General features: G+C 52.2%; 1 protein-coding gene across 1 annotated transcript in view; it reads left to right on the top strand.

Moving 5' to 3' along the window:
- Positions 1–4036: 4036 nt before the first annotated feature.
- Positions 4037–18645, top strand: part of LOC130045006 (general transcription factor II-I repeat domain-containing protein 2-like) — a 62150-nt gene continuing 47541 nt past the window's right edge. Inside the window, exon 1 of the mRNA XM_056137710.1 lies at positions 4037–4281. The gene's annotated coding sequence lies outside the window, so the exon portion shown is untranslated. The remainder of the gene's footprint in view (positions 4282–18645) is intronic.

The following is an 18645-nucleotide window of genomic DNA, read 5'->3' as shown; positions in this document are numbered from 1 at the left end:
CCCGCTGTGCTATTGCACCAGCCCCAGATGTTAGATTTTTGTTGTTACTTTGGGCTGATTGGAATTCCTTAGCCTGGGAAATAGTGAATTTAGGCTCACATGCCATCCCATCCCCCCAGCACCCAACCACTGTTTTTAAAACACAGTCATATAAAGTTCCAACACCCATTCCTTCACCAGTGAACATTTCCCACCACCAATGATCCCAGTTCCTTCCTGCTCACCTGCCTGCATTTGTGGCAGTCACTTTTCTTTTCTTCTTTTTTTTTCCCTTTTTTTGGCATCACACTCAGCGATGCACAGGAGTCACCCCTGCCTCTTCACTCAGGAATTACCCCTGGTGGTGCTCAGGGGACCATATGAGATGCTGGGAATCGAACGTGGGTCGGCCGCGTGCGAGGCAAACGCCCTACCCGCTGTGTTGTCATTCCAGCCCCAGTCACTTTTCTTCTTTCTCTTTGTCTCTCTGCCTCTCTTTCTCTTTCCTTTGGGCCTTATGATCTGCAATACAGATAGTGAAAGATTATCAGGTATATCCATTTACCTACTTTCAACACTCAGCTTATCTGGGTTCTTTAAACGTTTGTAAGGGCTTTTTGCTGTGGCAATTTTATGATGATTATTTTTGGGGGGTGCCCACATCTGGCTGTGCTCATGTCTTTCTCCTGGATCTGCACTCAGGGGTCACCCCTGACAGTGCTCAGGGGACCATATGGGCTGCCAGGTTGGCCAGGTACAAACCAAGCACCCCTCCTGCTCTCTCGGGCCCCTGATGAATATTCTCGTAGGTTTCCTTTTGTGCTTGTGTAAGCATTCTCTCCTGAGTCAATACAGATAATGGAACTGCGGGGTCAGAGAAAACGCTCATTTCAAAATGCTTAATAGCTATTTTTCCAATTGTTCTCCGAAAGTTTCCCTTCAGGGAGACAGCTCAAAGTGCTTGTACTGTGCATTTGGAAGGCCCTGGTTTGATCCTGGACGCCACCTGCTCCCCTCAGCACCACCCCTCAGCGACAGGACAACTCCACGTAGCCTCCAAGTCCTGCTGGGTGTGGCTGAAAACCAAAACCACCGCACAAAAGGAAACCCCAAAAGTTGTTCTCAATAGGATAGGAGTTGGATTGGTTCTTCTGTACACACGATAGCAGACTTTCGGAAAGCTTGTCCACCTGATACCCAACACAAGGCTCGTGGTCATTGCTTTCCTTTGTTTCTGTAACCCGGGCAGGCTGCACACCTGTGCGTCCTGCCTCCCAGCTTCCCTCTGTGATGATCGCTTGCTATTCGTGTCCTGGGCCATCTGTCTACTGGCTCGTTACAGAAGAAACAGATATCTGAAACCCTTTGTTAGAAACTCTGTTCTGTGTCGCCTTTTGGCTTAATTTACGCTGTCTTTTGTAGCAAGAAACTATATTTGGTATTTTTTTTAATTTTTATTAATCTTATCCATTGAAGTTATTGCTTCCTGTGACTTGTTTAGGAAGTCTTTTATGCAAAGTACTATGAAGGTGTTCTGTAAAATGTGTAATACAGTGGATCTCTCATATTTCCATGTATATTTATTATTGGGCTGGAGCGATCGATAGCACAGCAGGTAGGGCGTTTGCCTTGCACGAGGCTGACCCAGGTTCGATTCCTCTGTCCCTCTCGGAGAGGCTGGCAAGCTACTGAGAGTATCTCGCCCACACGGCAGAGCCTGGCAAGCTCCCCATGACATATTCGATATATCAAAAACAGTAACAAGTCTCACAATGCAGACGTTACTGGTACCCACTTGAGCAAGTAGATGAACAAACGGAGGACAGTGCTACAGTGCAGTGCTATAGATATATATTTTTTTTTGCTTTTTAGGTCACACCCAGCGATGCTCAGGGGTCACTCCTGGCTCATACACTCAGGAATTGCTCCTGGCGGTGCTCAGGGGACCATATGGGGTGCTGGGAATCGAACCTGTGTCGGCCATGTTGGCTGCGTGCAAGACAAACGCCCTACCTGCTGTGCTATTGCTCCAGCCCCCTGCAGTGCTCTATTTATTATTATTTGTATTTTGGTCCACACCTCACTGTGTCCAAGGCTTACTTCTGCCTTTAAACTTAGGAATCACTCCTGGTGGGCTCTGGGGGGATCATATGGGATGCTGGGGATCAAACCCAGGTCGGCCACAGGTAAGGCAAACTCCCTACCCGCTGTACTACCATTCTGGCCCTCTTTCACATTTTGCAACTGAATAGAATGGGGCCACATTTATTGGGTGGTAGTGTATTTATTGAGATTTTTCAAGCGGTATTTCATTGTCCCCAAATCAGTGTTACCTAGGGAATCTGAAATGTGATTTCTCACATAAAGGTTTCTATTTATGTGGGTAAACTTCTGGGAACACTTTTTTCGAGGGAAGGGATGTCAGGATACACCCAAAAGTGTTCTAGGGTTCATTCCAAGCATTGTGCTCAGAGGTCACTCCTGGTGGGGTGCTTGGTGGATCGAGTGTGCAGGAGACTGGACCACGGTCTGGACCACACAAGCATCTGAATCGCCGGACCATCTCTCTGGTCCTGGAAATGCTGGAAGTCCCTTACTACTGAGGAATAATATGACCAGCCTTCAACCATGACAAGTTCATCAAACCTTCTGATTTTTATGCGAACGGCCTATTCTTCTACAAAAGTGCTGTTCATAACATTTACTTCCACGGGAAATTTTAAAATCATCTTGTCACTTCGCATCAAAAATCCCACAGGGGTTTTTTATTGGAACTGCACTGAATTCACAAGCTAATAGAGAAATTAAGGCAGAGAAACTGAAATTCAGGCAAGTCTGCCTCTCCCGGCAGCAGCGCCCGCCCAGCACCATCAGTGTCAGTCATCCCAGCTAGATTCAGTTTTCTGCTGGTAGAGAAGCTCTCTAGGTTTTGGAGAACAAGACCTCCCCTTTGTTGCAGTGCGATTGTCTCCAATTTACTTGGCTTGCACACCTACCGGTAAGATTTGTGGGTAGGGGAAAGTGTGTGTATGCAGAATCTCATACACATACTCTACTGGTGCATCTACAAAGATGCACTTATTTTGGGGGGTTTGGGTTACACTAGCTGTGCTAAGAGATCACACTCCTGGCAGGATTTAGAGGCCCAGCCTGTGCAAAAGCCAGCACCCTACCCACCAAGCTATCTCTCCAGTCTCTAAAAACGTTTGTAAGTAACGAGATAGACTGAAAAAAAAAAATCCCTAAACAAACGTACTGTCTTCTAACCCAGATATTGATTTAAATATAGCAGGAGTGGAACTGAAATTCAGCGGGACAGTTGCTTGCCTTGCATGCATGAGTTCCATCCAGCGGGGGGGGGGGGGGGGGGGGGGGGGGGGGAAGTGGGGGGGAGATGCTGCAGCTGTGGTACTGCGGGTAGGAGTCCAGTAACGTCCCTCCCCCCTCTCCCCTCCCCCCACACACACACCGCCAAGGGTGAAGTCCTAGGGGCTGGAGCGATAGCACAGCGGGTAGGGTGTTTGCCTTGCACCTGGACCTCCCGGGTTCGATTCCCAGCATCCCATATGGTCCCCCGAGCACCGCCAGGAGTCATTCCTGAGTGCATGAGCCAGGAGGAACTCCGGAGCATCGCCGGGTGTGACCCAAAAAGAAAAAAAAAAAAAAAAGAGTGAAGTCCGAGCAACGCCGCGTGTAGTTCCCTCCCTGCACACAAAAAAATACACAACCTGCAATTAATTGGTCGCACGTCTCCACCAGCCTGTCCTCCCGTGGCCTATTTTTAAAAAGGACAAAGGTCCCTGGGCCAGCAGGAGGCTGGAGCAAGAACTGGCGGGGGTTAGAGGGGGCGCTGGCCTTGCACGCGGCCGCCCCGGGTTCGATCCCCGGCACCCCGCTGGGGGGGTCCCCAACCCCGCCCCCCGAGTCCCGCCAGGTGCAAGCAAGCCCCGAGCGCCGCCGGGGAGACCCCCCAAAGGAGCCCCCCGCGGCAGCGGCGGCGGCCCGCGAGCCCCGAGTGCGGCCCCGTTTGGGGGCGGCGCTCGCCGCGCGGACACGCGCCCGCCCCTCCGCGCGGGCTTGCAGGCGCGGCGCGGCCCCCCGAGCGCGGCCGGAAACGCGGGCTCCCACTTGGGGCGCTCGGGCGCCCGCACCGACGCCGCCTCCAGGAAGCCAAAAAAAAGAGAGAAACGGAAAAGCGAAAAGGGAGAGCGCGGCCAGGGGGAGAAGAGCGGGAGCAGCCGCGCGCGCGCGCGCCCGCCCGCCCGCCCCGGCGTCCCGCGGCCGGCCCCGAGGCGCCCGCAGGTGGGTACCGCGCCCCGCCGCCTTCCGGGGCCGCGGGCGGGGCGGGCGAGGCGGGCGCGGCGGCGAGAGGCGCCCCCGCGGCTCCCCCGGAGCGCGGCCCGGGGTGGGGGTGGGGCGGCGGGCGGCGGGCGGTGGGGCCGCGGCCGCACGCGCCGGGCCGGGCCGGGCCGGCCTCCGGATTGGGCGAGCGCCGGCAGGGGGCGGGGCCGCGGAGGTCTCGGCTCTCGCGCGGCGGGCGGGCGCGTCTGATTGGCTAGCGCGGGGGGGGCGGGCCTCCCGGTTGCCCGGTGACCGCGCCCGGGGCGCCTCCCGCAGCGCGACCCGGCCGTCGGATTTCGCGCGCCAGTTGGTGCGGTGCTTGGGGTGGGGGGTGCGTGTGGGGAGTGGGGAGGACGCAGCAGGATCGCGGCTCGTGAGCTGCCCTGGCTCTGCATTAGCGTCGGAGGAGGACAGAGCCCACCGGGGCTGTGTTCTCTGCCGTCCAAACCCGATCTTTGTTCAAGGGAACGCCGTAGAAATCGGGGGTTGGGGGGCACTGGGGGGATGGATCCTGGGTCGGCCTGCTGGACTATTGATGCCCCGGCCCATGCAGTTCACCTTTTTTTTTGCTTTTTGGGTCACACGGGGCCGTGCACCGGGGTTACTCGTGGCTCATGCGCTCAGGAATTACTCCTTTTTTTTTTTTTTTTGCTTTTTGGGTCATACCCGGCTATGCACAAGGGTTACTCCTTGGCTCCACACTCAGGAATCACCCCTGGCGGTGCTCAGGGGACCATATGGGATGTTGGGAATCGAACCTGGGTCAGCCGCTTGCAAAGCAAACGCGCTACCCGCTGTGCTATTGCTCCAGCCCCAGGAATTACTCCTGGCGGTGCTCCGGGGACCATATGGGATGCTGGGAAGCGAACCGGGTGGGCCGCGTGCAAGGCAAACGCCTTACCCGCTGTGCAATCGCTGGAGCCCCAGTTCACCTTTTTTGGTTTGGTTTGGTTTGGTTTGGGGACCACACCCAGCGATGCTCAGGAGGTGCCCAGAGGTTGCAGGGTATCAAAACAGGTTCTAACCCGCCCCCTAAGGCACGTGCCCACCCCACTGTTCCTTGGCTCCTCATGGCTCTTCCAGCCCTAATGTTGACTGAGATGGTCATTCTGGAAGGGCTGGAGCATGTGCTTTGCATGAAGGAGCCCCAGGTTCCAGGTGGCGCCTGGTCCTTCAAGCACCAACCTGAGACACCCTCCCCCCCAAAGCAAATGATGTATTTGTGATTTTTTCAGTTTCCTCAGGGAGCTGTGCACCCATTGCACAGTCTTTAGAGGGCTGTCAACCCCCTCGCCCCCAAAAGCAGATTTTCTTATCCCTTCCCCCTTCTCCCCACTCTTGACTGTGACTGCAGATAAACCTTGACGCTTCCTCTTCTGGTGGTTTCCTGGAGGGGAGAATTCGCCTGCAAAGTGCCTAGTGTGTTGGCTTCTTTCTTTCCTTTGGCTGAAATACTCCAGGGCCAGGTTGCGCCATTTTCCTTTTTCATTTTCCTTTCTCATGTGTTGGTGGGTATGGTGGCTGTCCCCGCATGTCTCTTGTGAGCAGTGCACATGGGTTTCTGCTCTGGAATATTTACCAAAGGCCAAATACTGTTTGGGGAGGCAAAAAAAAATTTTGTTTCATGTTGGTGGACTGAGGTCAAAGGGTGTCTGGAGGTAAGTGTGGAAGCTGGCAGCTGGACTGTTAGCTCAGGAGATTCTTCTCCCTTTTCCTCCCAGTGGGAGAGGTAGTTAAGCGGGTGGTGCCCGCTGTGGTGCCCAGGACGGGGAGTGGGTTCTCCCAGCCAGCTCTGACCCCTTCTTCTGTTGTCTGGTTTTGGGGCCACACCCCGCTGTGCTCCAGGTTTCCTCCCTCTTGGGGCTGTGCTCAGGGATCACTCCCGACAGTGCTGGGGATTCAAACTCTGTCAGGAGCATCCGGTGCAGGCTCCCGGACCCCTGAGCTGGCCCTCGGGCCCTCGTGCCCCCTCTTTGAGTGTGCACAACTGTAGCCTTGCTGATGAAGCCAGAACTCTTTTTTTTTTTAATTTTTATTAGTGAAACACCATGAGGTACAGTTGTAGACTTACAAATTTTTGTGCTTGGGTTTCAGTTATACAATGATCAAATACCCATCCCTCCACCAGTGCCCATTTTCCACCACCACGGGTCCCAGTATCCTTCCCACCCTCATCCCCCATCCCACCCTGCCTCTGTGGCAGGGCATTCCCTTTGGTTCTCTCTTTCCTTTTGGGTGCTGTGGTTTGCAGAAGAGGCATTGGGTGGCAATCATGTTCAGTCTATAGTCTACTTTCAGCATGCTTTTCCCATCCTGGGAGGATCCTTCCAACACCCTTTATTTGGTGCTCTCTTCTCTCTCTGAGCTGCCTTTTCCCCTCGCATGTGCGGCTGAGGCCAGAACTCTTGGGAGTTTTGCTCGTGTGCCTCTGCCCGCCTCCCTCCGACAGGTGACTACACCTTTCCTGGCCCTTTTCAAGGATGCTGGCGGTGTATTTTCCCTTTATGAGCTCCCACTTTGCTGTGTCCATGCAGGCTCTCCAGAGCATGCTGGGCTTAGGCTCTCTGCCCCTCTGTGTCTACCCCTGCCCTGGCCACCAGCAGTACATCTCCCACCACGCGGGTATTGGGCATGTTTCTGCTGAACAGTGAATGAGATGGGCACGTGGGTCTCTGTAATTTCCTTCGCTCTGGGCCTGGGCTGAGCTGCAGAGAAAGAGAAAAAGCTGTTTAACATCAAGACTGTAAATATTAACCTTGGAGTGAATGGGAAAGCCCTAGACATTTTTTTAAAATAATAATCATAAAAATAATAAATTCAGGGTCAGTGATAGTCCAGCAGGTAGGGGCTCTTGCCTTGCACATGGGCAGCCTGGATTCAATCTCCAGCAACCCCCATATGGTCCTCCAAACCCTTGGGGAGTGATCCCTGAGCACAGAGCTAGGAGTAAGTCCTGAGTACCACCAGGTATGGCCCAAGAAAGAAAAGAAACCAAGCCACAGAGCTTAAGGCACTGTGGTTCATCCCCCCCCCCCCCCGCCCCAGATAGATCCCCTGAGCACTGCCAAGAGTGAGCACTGAACACTAAGCCAGAAGTCAGCTTCCAGCATTGTGGCCCAAAACACACACCCCGATTTTTCTGTTTTAAAAGAAACTTCTTCAAGGGCCGGAGCACGAGGAGAACAGGTAGGGCATTTGCCTTGCATGTGGTCAACCTGGGTTCTATCCTCGGCATCTGATAGGGTCCCTTGAGCACCACTGGGAGTAATTCTTTTTTTCTTTTTTTTTTTTTTTTTTTTTTGCTTTTTTGGGAGCGATAGCACAGCGGTAGGGCGTTTGCCTTGCACGCAGCCAACATGGCCGACCCGAGTTCGATTCCTCCGCCCCTCTCGGAGAGCCCAGCAAGCCACCGAGAGTATCTTGCCCGCACAGCAGAGCCTGGCAAGCTCCCCATGACGTATTCGATATGCCAAATACAGTAACAATAAAGTCTCCAATGGAGACGTTACTGGGCCCGCTCGAGCAAATCGATGATCAACGGGAAGGCCTTTACTTTTTTTTTTGGGTCATACCCGGTTATGCACAGGAGTTACTCTTGGTTTATGCACTCAGGAATCTCTCCTGGTAGTGCTCGGGGCACCATATGGGATGCTGGGAATCGAACCTGGGTCAGCTGAGTACAAGGCAAACGCCCTACCCGCTGTGCTATTGCTCCAGCCCCTAGGAGTAATTCTTTTTTTTTTTTTTAATTTATTTATTTATTGAATCACTGTGGGAAAAGTTACAAAGCTTTCAGGTTTAAGTCTCGGTCATGCAATCATCAGACACATTTCCCTTCACCAGTACTTATTTTTCACCAAGAAGAACCCCAGTATACCCCCCCTAATGCCTGTGAGGCAGATGAATTCTAGTTCACACTCTATCTACTTTGATTAGATTCATTGTTTCGACAAAACATGCACCATTATTATTTAGAGCTTACACCCCGAAATCAAACCTGTTGAAAAGACATTGTGAAATAATTTGTTTCTACAGCTGGTTACAAGAATCAAATGCACGATTTTGGATTTCTGATATTTTACTTATTAAGCCTGGAAGTATTTCTGGGGAGAGTCAGAGAATTATGAGATTGGTTTCTGTGGCTCTAGAGCCATGGCCGTGCTGGAGAGCTGCTCGCGAGTAGAAGTAATTCTTGAGTGAAGAGCCAGGAGTGACCACTGAGCATCGCTGGGTGTGGCCCCAAGACCAAATAAATCAGATAAATAAATAAAATGTCTATGATTCATCGGGCTGGGGCGATAGCACAGCAGGTAGGGCATTTGCCTTTTACACGGCCGACCTGGCCAACCCAAGTTTGATTCCTCCGCCCTTCTTGGAGAGCCCGGCAAGCTACCGAGAGTATCTCACCCACACAGCAAAGCCTGGCAAGCTACCCGTGACGTATTCGATATGCCAAACACAGCAATAAGTCTCACAATGTTTCTGGGCCTGCTCGAGCAAATCAATGAACAACGGGAGGACAGTGACAGTGATGATTCATTAATTGTTGGTCCTTATGCCTATTATTTTATGTGCACGCTTAGGAAGCCTATTTTATGTGTGGCACAGACACTGCTGGAGCTGCAACTTAACATAAAACCGATTCAGTGGCCATCGGGCGTGTGGGCTGCGGCTGACTGTGCAGACAGGTGCCTGCTGCCTTGTCAGGGGCCTCTGGACAGGGGCTTCTCTTAATAGTTGGTGGGAAAGCTTCTAAGTAGGTTTTATTTGGGGTGTTCTATTAATGTCTGGTTCGGTTCCTCCGCCCCTCTCGGAGAGCACGGCAAGCTACCGAGAGTATCTCGCCCACACGGCAGAGCCTGGCAAGCCACCCGTGACGTATTCGATATGCCAAACACAGTAACAACAAAATCTCCAATGGAGACGTTACTGGGCCCGCTCGAGCAAATCGATAAACAACGAGAGGGCCTTTACCTTTACCTTACCTTTATTAATGTCTGGTATGTTTTATTCTTTGCCTCTTGGTTTCTGGGCCAACACCCGGCTCTGCTCAGGGATCGCTCCTGGTGGAATTCAGGTGCCTAAAATTGAAACCAGGTCAGCCATGTGTGCAAGGCAAGTGCTGTACCCCCTGCATGATCTCTCTCATCTGGTACTGGTATGTTTGGCTTTGGTTGTTTGATTTTATTTGGGGGCCACGCCTGGTAGGACACTGAGCACAGGGATCGCTACTGGCGGACTCAGGGGGCCACATGGAGGTGCTGGCATTGGAACCCAGGTTGGCTGCATGCAAAGCAGGCACCCTGTGCTGTAGTATCCCTGCCGCCCCATTCTGGTATGTTTCAAATCATAATTGCAAAGCACAAGTTTCCTTCCTCTGTTGGTTATTCAATAAAAGATGCAAACAAAGTTATAATTTTGATATTTTTGAAAGGTGTGTGTGTGTGTGTGTATGTGTGTGTATAGGGGACGGACACACCTAGAGATGCTCAGGGGTTACTCCTGGCTCTGCCCTTAGGAATAACTTGGTGCTCAGGGGAACCATATGGGATGCCAGGGATCAAGCCTGGGTCAGCTGCCTGCAAGGCAAGCGCCTTTCCTGCTGTCCTAGCTCTTCAATCCTCATTTTGACCTTTTTGGTGGGCCACACCAGCGGTTCTCAGGGCTGTCTCTTCTCTGCGCTCAGGGATCACTCCTGGCAGGCTCAGAGGACAGTATGGGATGCAGGGGATCCAACCCAGGTCGGCTAGGTGCAAGACAAGAGCTCTTCTCACTGTTCGCTGTTCTGCCTTTCTGACCTTCATAATCCTTTTGAAGCACTCACTTTTAAGATTTTGTTGGGCTGGAGCGATAGCACAGCGGGTAGGGCGTTCGCCTTACAAGCGGCCAACATGGCCGACCCGAGTTCGATTCCTCCGCCCCTCTCGGAGAGCCCGGCAAGCTACCGAGAGTATTCGATATGCCAGACACAGTAACAACAAAGTCTCCAATGGAGACGTTACTGGGCCCGCTCGAGCAAATAAATAAATAAGTAAAAAAAAGATCTTGTTTTGTTTTGTTTGAGGGCCACACCTAACCATGCTCAGTGCTCAGGAATTACTCCTGGCAGTGCTCTCAGGGGACCATATGGGATGTCAAAGATTAAACCCAGGTCAGCTGCATGCAAGGCTAATGCCCTCCCCTCTGTACTATTGATCTTGCGCCTCTTTTTTTTTTCTTTTTGGGTTTCACCCAGCAATGCACAGGGGTCACTCCTGGCTCATGCACTCAGAAATTACTCCTGGAACTGCTCAGGGGACCCAAGATGCTGGGAATCGAATCTGGGTCGGCCCCGTGCAAGACAAATGCCCTACCTGCTGTGCTATCACTCCAGCCCCTCTTGTCCTAATTTTTAAGATTTTTACTGGTAATACAACTTATGCCAACTCTTTTGTTTGTTTTTGTTTTGTTTTTACTCTTCATTCTGCCTGTTCCTTTATTTTATTTTTTTTAAACGGTTTTCCAGCAGTATCTCTCCCAGACCTCAGGCTGTAATTGACACAAAGCTCCCTTTCCCCCTGGCTGGCAGATGGCCCGTGTCATGCCTTTGTGTTTCTGTGCCAGGTTTTGCCAGAAGGTTCCCAGGGAAAGAGTTGGGCCCAATACCAGGTCCAGTGGCGAGGCCCCGTAACATTGGACTGTGAGAGTGTGGACATGAACTGACAGACACAGCAATTCAATACAGTCGGTTCCTTGCTCCATCTTACAAATGGGGGCGCAGGTGTACACAGGAGCTTGGCGTGTGGCGTGTGTTCTTGGTTTGGGTGGGAGGGCACAGTCTGGGTTTACTCCTCACTCTGCACTCAGAGACACTCCTGGTGGGGGCTCAGGAATCATGAAGGGGGGGGTGGGTTTGAGGATCCAACCCTGTTGGACTGTATGTAAGGCAGACGCCCTCCTCACTGTGCTATCTTCTGCCCTTGGCAGGACTGTGTTCTTTTTTTTTTTTCCTTTTTGGGTCACACCCGGCGATGCACAGGGGTTACTCCTGGCTCTGCACTCAGGAATTACCCCTGGTGCTCAGTGGACATATGGGATGCTGGGAATTGAACCCGGATTGGCCACGTGCAAGGCCAATGCCCTACCCGCTGTGCTATTGATCCAGCCCCCCAGGACTGTGTTCTTAAAGGGATCTTGCTGCATTATCTGAGAGCACAGGCTGTCGGCCTGTACTTGATTTATTTTGAGTTTGGGGGTCCCAAGGGCTGCTCATAGTGAGTTGCTAAGGGTCACTGCCTGCTGGCCCTTTGAGGTGTCCCCCTGCCATATGGGGGGTGGGGGGAAATGGCGCTGGAGCAATAGTACAATGGATAAGACCCTTGCCTTGGGGCTGGGCTAGGTTGAACCCCCCAGTACCCCATAAGGTCCCGAGTACCTCTAGGAGTGACCCTTGACTGCACAGCTGGGAGAAACCCCTGAGCACTGCCAAGCGTGGCTCAGATGCAAAGTTATGTAAATACAACACACATTTTCCAGACATCCTAGCTGCTGAGTGGCTGATCACTGAATGCCCAGTGGACGGTAATAGTGGATAGAGCAGGACGGGGGAAGACTGAGGTGCCGGCAGTGACAGGGATCAAACCTGGGCCCTTGTGTGTGCAGCCACGCTCCCTGACCCCCACTCCGAGCTATTTCCCAGCCTTTAGAAAGTTTGAGCATAATTCAGGTTTTGTCTGGAAGACACAAACTTGAAGGACAACGTCCCCTTCAGTAACCAGTAACTCAGTTCTCAGCAAACTGGCCGCAGCCCGCCCAGAGTCCCCCGAAGAAAGATGGGTTTGGGCTAGAAGATGCAAAATCAGAAGTGATAAGAGAGCAGATAGGGTGCTGGCCTTGGGGCAGCTCACCCAGCATCCTGTATACATGGGATGGGACTGGAACAATAGCACAGTGAGGAGGGCGTTTGCCTGGCACGTGGCCAACCCGGGTTCGATTCCCAGCATCCCATATCGTCCCCTGAGGAACTATATACATGAGTCCCCTGAGCCCCACCAGGTGGATTTCTGAGCACAGAGCCAGGAGCCAGCCCTGAGCTTCACAGGGTGTGGCCCCAAAACAAACAAACAAAGGCCCAGTGTTAGCAACAGAAGTTAACTGAATCCAGAGGTGCTGAGAACAGTTCCAGAGCACAGCCTTAGGTGTGGAAGACCCTGGGTTCAACCCCCAGAGGCACCACATGGACCTCTGTTCACTCCCCAGAAATCAAATGTGCAATGCTGGGGTGGCCCTGCCCTCTGATACAGAACCAGAAGCATTTCCTGAACTCAGGGAAGAAACTTGGGAACCAGGACTGTGCCTTGGGGTGGACCAGCTTTCCGTGTCCTGAGTGACTGACCCAGAGCCCAGGCTTTCCTCATGGGTGGCCGGAGAGGGGTAAAGGTAAAGGTAAAGGTAAAGGCCCTCCCGTTGATCGTCGATTTGCTCGAGCGGGCCCAGTAACGTCTCCATTGGAGACTTTGTTGTTACTGTGTCTGGCATATCGAATACTCTCGGTAGCTTGCCGGGCTCTCCGAGAGGGGCGGAGGAATCGAACTCGGGTCGGCCGTGTTGGCTGCGTGCAAGGCAAACGCCCTACCCGCTGTGAGGGGGGCACATTCAATTCTCAGTACTCTAGGGTCCTTGAATACTGGGCCCGAGTAGACTCTGAGACTGAAACCAAAACCCAGGCTGCCAGGATGGGGGCAGGTGTCCGTCATCATCACAAGGGACCGCAGCCAACCAGATGTTCCTCCACTGGCAAAAGAATAAAGAGATGAGAGTGGACAGGAGCGGGGGCGGCCAGGGCTCAGCCGTGGAGCACATGTTCCCAGTGCAGCAACAACAGCCCAGACGGAGCCAAGAGGGCAGGTGTGGCTTCTACCAGGTGCTGGTTTTCATTCCTGACCCCTTCCCTTCCTCCCTCCCCCCCCCAAAAAAAAAGAAAAAGAAAATGTTGTTATCTCCCTGAAATGAGCCAGCTCAGCAGTGAAAAGGATGAATGCAGAAAGTTCCCTCCAGGCTTCTAGAGTTCTATTTCCACAACATATCAGCAATCAGGGAAGTTCCAGAGACAGATCAGTTATTGCCAGGGATTTGGGGGCTTCCAGACTGCCTGTAAAGGGGCGCAGAGGAATCTAGGGGTGATGGGAAGGAAGGTGTTGACCTTGATCTAGGGGGACTGCAGGACTGTCAGGACTTATGGGACTGCAGGGGCCGAAGCGATAGCACAGCAGGGAGGCCACTGGCTTGCGTGCAGCTCACCCGGGTTCGATCCCCGGAATCCCATAGGGTCCCCCGAGTGATTCCTGAGCCCAGGAGTAACCCCTGAGCATCACCAGGTATGGCCCCAGAACAAACAGAAAAGAACCTATGGAGTTGTACAGTGGAAAGGGTGAATAGCTACTAGAGTTAATAACCAAGTGCTTATTAAATTTTGTTTGTTTGGGGGGCCACATCCGGTGGTATTCAGGAGTCACTCTTGGCTCTGTGCTCAGGGATCCCTCCTGATGGGCTCGGGGGACCATATGCGGTACTGGGGATCAAGCCCCTGGTCGGCTGTGTGCAGGGCAAGTGCCCTGCCTGCTATACTAGCACTCTGGCCCCCAAAAGAATATTTTTTTCGTGGGGCTGGAGCAATAACACAGCAGGTAGGGCATTTGCCTTTCACGCAGCTGACCTGAGTTTGATTCCCAGCAGCCTATATGGTCCCCCAAGCACCGCCAGGAGTAATTTCTGAGTGCAGAGCCAGGAGTAACCCCTGTACACCGCTGGGTGTGACCTAAAAAGCCAAAAAAAAAAAAAGGAATATTTTTTCGAGGGATGGGCCACACCCGGCAGTGCTCAAGCTTGTTCCTGGTTCTGCACTCAGGGATCACTCCTGGCAGGCTCGGGACCATATGGGGTGCTGGGGATTGAACCCAAGTTGTCTGTGTGCAAGGAGGGACTGGAGAGAGAATGTAGGGTTAAGGCATATGGGCAACCTGTCTGATTCCTGGCACTTCTCATGGTCCCCGAGCACAGAGTCGCTCCCAAGCTCTGCTCCTCCTCAAACCTCCTCCTAATAAATAAACTGTCACTGTCCTGTCACTGTCCTCCCGTTGTTCATCGATTTGCTCGAGCGGGCCCAGTAACATCTCACTGTGACAATTGTTACTGTGTTTGGCATCTCGAACACATCACAGGTAGCTTGCCAGACTCTGCCGTGTGGGCGAGATGCTCTCGGTAGCTTGCCGGGCTCTGTGAGAGGGGCAGAGGAATCGAACTCGGGTCAACCATGTTGACCGCTTGCAAGGCAAACACCCTACCCACTGTGCTATTGCTCCAGCCCAAATAAATAAAATGAAAAAAAAAATTTAAATGATAGAATATAGGGATGCAGAGATTTAAAGACGACCGTTGGACTAGAGCTGTTACTGATTGGATTCCACGGGATGTCAAGAGACCGCGTGGCCGCCCACCTACCAGATGGTCAGACTTCTTTGTCAAGATCATGAACGATCGGTTTGAGGCCCTCCATGTTCCCGGAGCGAAGAGATGCCATTGGGCTACACTAGCACGCGACAGGGACAAATGGAGACGTTACTGGCGCCCACTCGAGCAAATCGACGACTAACGGGAAGTTAAGTGATTAAGTGATTAAGTGATTAAGGGATGCAGAGATAGCTCAAAGGACTGGAGTGTGTGTTTTGCATGCAGGAGGCCCGGGTTTGGTTCCCAGCAGTGTAGTCCCCCGAGTACTGTCAGGTGAACCTCCAAGTTCATGACCACTAGGTGCTCAAAACCAACAAATACTTATAATGAAGCTTTATTAAAAGGAAACTGTATGTGTTAGGGGGGATAGTTCAGCGGAGTGGACACTCACCTTGCACACAGCTGACCAGGATTCGATCCCCAGCAACCCATAGGGTCTCCCAAGGACTGCCAGGAGTGATTCCTGAGCACAGAGCTAGGAGTCAGCCCTGAGCATCCCTGGGTGTGGCCCCCAAACACACTAACCAACAAAGAAGGAAACTCTGTGATCATCTTGTTTGGTTTTTGTTGTTGTTGTTGTTGTTGTTGTTTTGCTTTTTGGGTCACACCTGGCAGTGCACAGGGGTTACTCCTGGCTCTGCACTCAGGAATCACTCCTGGCGGTGCTCGGGGCACCATATGGGATGCTGGGAATCAAACCCGGGTCGGCCGCATGCAAGGCAAACGCCCTACCCGCTGTGCTATCGCTCCAGCCCCTGGTCCCATTAGTTTTACCTCAATAAGCACCATAGCACTCTCGCACTGTCCTCCCAGTGCTCATTGATTTGCTCAAGTGGGTACAGTAACATCTTCATTGTGAGAATTGTTACTCTTTTTGGCATATCGAATACACCACAGGGAGCTTGCCAGGCTCTGCCATGCAGACAGGATACTCTCAGTAGCTTGCCAGGCTCTCCGAGAGGGACGGAGGAATCGAACTTGGGTCGGCTGTGTGCAAGGCAAACACCCTACCTGCTGTGCTATCACTCCAGCCCCTATCTTTTTATAAAGCTGTCAAAAATTTTTATAATTAAAAAATTTACTTATATAAAAACAAGTCTCATAATGTTACTGGGACCACTCTCCGCACACCTGAAGGTACCGGCAGAGGAACAAAGGCAAGCGGGTCCCGGGGCTAATATCTCCACGCATACTCAGATCGGGGCTGAGCATCCTCCACCCAGATCCTCCGAATTCCAGTAGGCGGGGGTCACACCCACCAACTGGCCCCCTGGCGCTGTGTAATCCCATCAACGGCCAAGACTCAGAGACTATAAAAATTAGCTCTTGGAACCATGCGGCCGCATTTGCGGCCGCGCGACATCTTATTGTAACATCTTATTATCTCATTCCTACTTTGGACAAACTGGCAGGCTACCGAATGTAACCTGCCCACACGGCAGAGTCTGGCAAACTCCCCGTGGCGTACCCAATATGCCAAATACCAGTAACAATGATGGGTCTCATTCTCCTAAAGAGCCTTGAATATAGCACTTTCTTAAAATCTCAGGGCTAGGATGAAGGAGACGTTACTGGGGCCTGCTCGAGGCAATCGACGAATAAAAACAAGTCTCATAATGTTACTGGGCCCGCTTGAGCAAATCGATGAACAACGGGAGGACAGTGACAGTGACAGATATAATTTATATTGTATAATATAACATACTATATATTAAATATAACATAACATAATATATAAAATCAATATAATATAAATTATATTTAAACTTTATAATCAAGCTATTAAAGAGTTTTAGAAAGATATTAAAAATCAAATGGGGGATGGTGGTGTCAGGAGCAATGGTGCGGTGGGCAGGGAGGGCACTTGCTTTGCAGACACCCCCTCAGACACCTGCAGTTCACCCACTGAGATGGTTCCGAGACTGAGCAGGCAGGCGAAGACTTGGGGCATGGGCCCAGCATGTCCCAGGCTCTGAGTGGTGGCCGCGACACTGTCCAGTTGCTGATGGGGAACCCCAAAAATAGAATTGTTCAGTTGCACGGTGCTGAGTCTGCCCACAGGGTTTGTTGCCATGGTCATGGCCAATTTTAGGACAGTGTCATCAGCCCCAAGGAGCCGTTGTGCCTTCGACTGCGGCTGGCCTGGCCGGCACAGCCTCTCGGCTGTGGACAGGCTCACGTCACACGTGGCTCTCTTGATTTCTGAATGAGGACAAATGCAGCCTCCCCGGCCCCTCTCTGACTCAGGGTCTCCTTCTCGGGGACCAGGTGGCCCCAGGAAGGCCGGGGCAGAGTCGCCTGCCCTTGTGCGTGTGAGGCCACAAGTTCGATCCCTCGTGCCACCCACATGTGGGATCTCTGGCCCACCAACCACACAGTGTGTGGCCTCCAGCACAGAGCCAGGTGTGTGTGTGTGTGTGTGTGTGTGTGTGTGTGTGTGTGTGTGTAGACACTGGGGAAGAATCAGACAAAAACTGTTTTTTTTCCCCCAAGGAGGCATTTGGAGGTCATGGGGCCGTCAGTGATCTGGGAGACTCACAGCCGCCTGTTGGGCGGGATTGGGGGAGGGGGGCGGTCGCAGCTGGTGCTGCTAGGGGACCACATATGGTGCCAGTTCATAAGCCGGCCGGCCACATGCTCAGGAAGTGCTGTGAGCTCTGTTCTGTCTCCTTGGGCCCACCTTATTTTGTTCACTTTTTTTTTTCCTTTTTTGGCCTCACCAGGCCATGCTGAGGGCTGAGTCCTGGCTCTGCTCAGGGATCTCTCTTGGCGAACTTGGGGACCATATGGGATGCCCAGGGTCAAACCTGCTCAGCTGTGTGAGAGGCAACTGCCCCACACTCTATATTAATCTCTCTCCAGCTCACCTACCTCTTTGATAAATAATGGCACTTTTTTTTTCTTTTGGGGACACGCCCAGCAATGCTCAGGGGTTACTTCTGGCTCATGCACTCAGGAATCATTCCTGGCACTGTTCGGGGGGGGGGGGTGCTATTCAGGGGGGGGTGTATATGGGATGCTGGGAATCGAACCCGGGTCAGCTGCATGCAAGGCAAATTCCCTACCTGCTGTGCTATCGCTCCAGCCCCAACCTACCTCTTTGAAAAATGAGTAAACATTCCAGGGTGGGGGGTGGAGGCAGGCAGGGTCATGCCTAGCAGTGCCGGGGAATTGAACACAGGGCCTTGGGCATGTGGTGTGAGTTCTGTCCCTCCCATCCTCTTTCCTTTTTTTTTTCCTTTTTTTATAATTTTATTTATTGAGTCACCGTAAGAGTAGTTACAAAGCTTTCGTGTTTAAGTCTCAGTCATACAATGAAACCCCCGTATCTTCACATGTGTCCATTCTCCACAACAAAAAACCCCAGTATACCCCCATCCCACACCCTCCCCCTACCTGTGGGGCAGATGATTTCCACATCACTCTCTCTCAACTTTGATCACATTCAATATTTTGACACCAGACCCACCATTATTATTTGAGATTTTACCCCAACACTCAGATCTGCCGAAAAGGCAACAGTAGATTTGTTTTCTATTGCTGGTTAAGAATAACATATGATGTCATGTGGCTGAACGATTTTGAAATTCCGAAATTTTAACACTTAAATCTGGAGAGAATTCTGCCAAAACCTGCTGGGTTCCAAGATTTTTTCCTGAGTCTCTGGGATCATGGCTATTAAGCAGCTTGATCAGGAGCCAGAAAGGCTGTTCACGGGCTACAACTCAGGGTCTCGTTGGGACAGGGAGGAAAGGGCCGGCTCCACCCCCACCCCTTGAGGCCCCGCGTGTCTCATCACTGAGACAAACCTGACTGTCCAGTGGCCTCTGGAGGATG

Source organism: Sorex fumeus, unplaced genomic scaffold (assembly GCF_029834395.1).
Source record: "Sorex fumeus unplaced genomic scaffold, SorFum_2.1 ptg000126l, whole genome shotgun sequence".
Classification (NCBI taxonomy): Eukaryota; Metazoa; Chordata; class Mammalia; order Eulipotyphla; family Soricidae; genus Sorex; species Sorex fumeus.
Note: the sequence above shows the minus strand (reverse complement) of the source record. Positions and strands in the feature narration are given on the sequence as shown.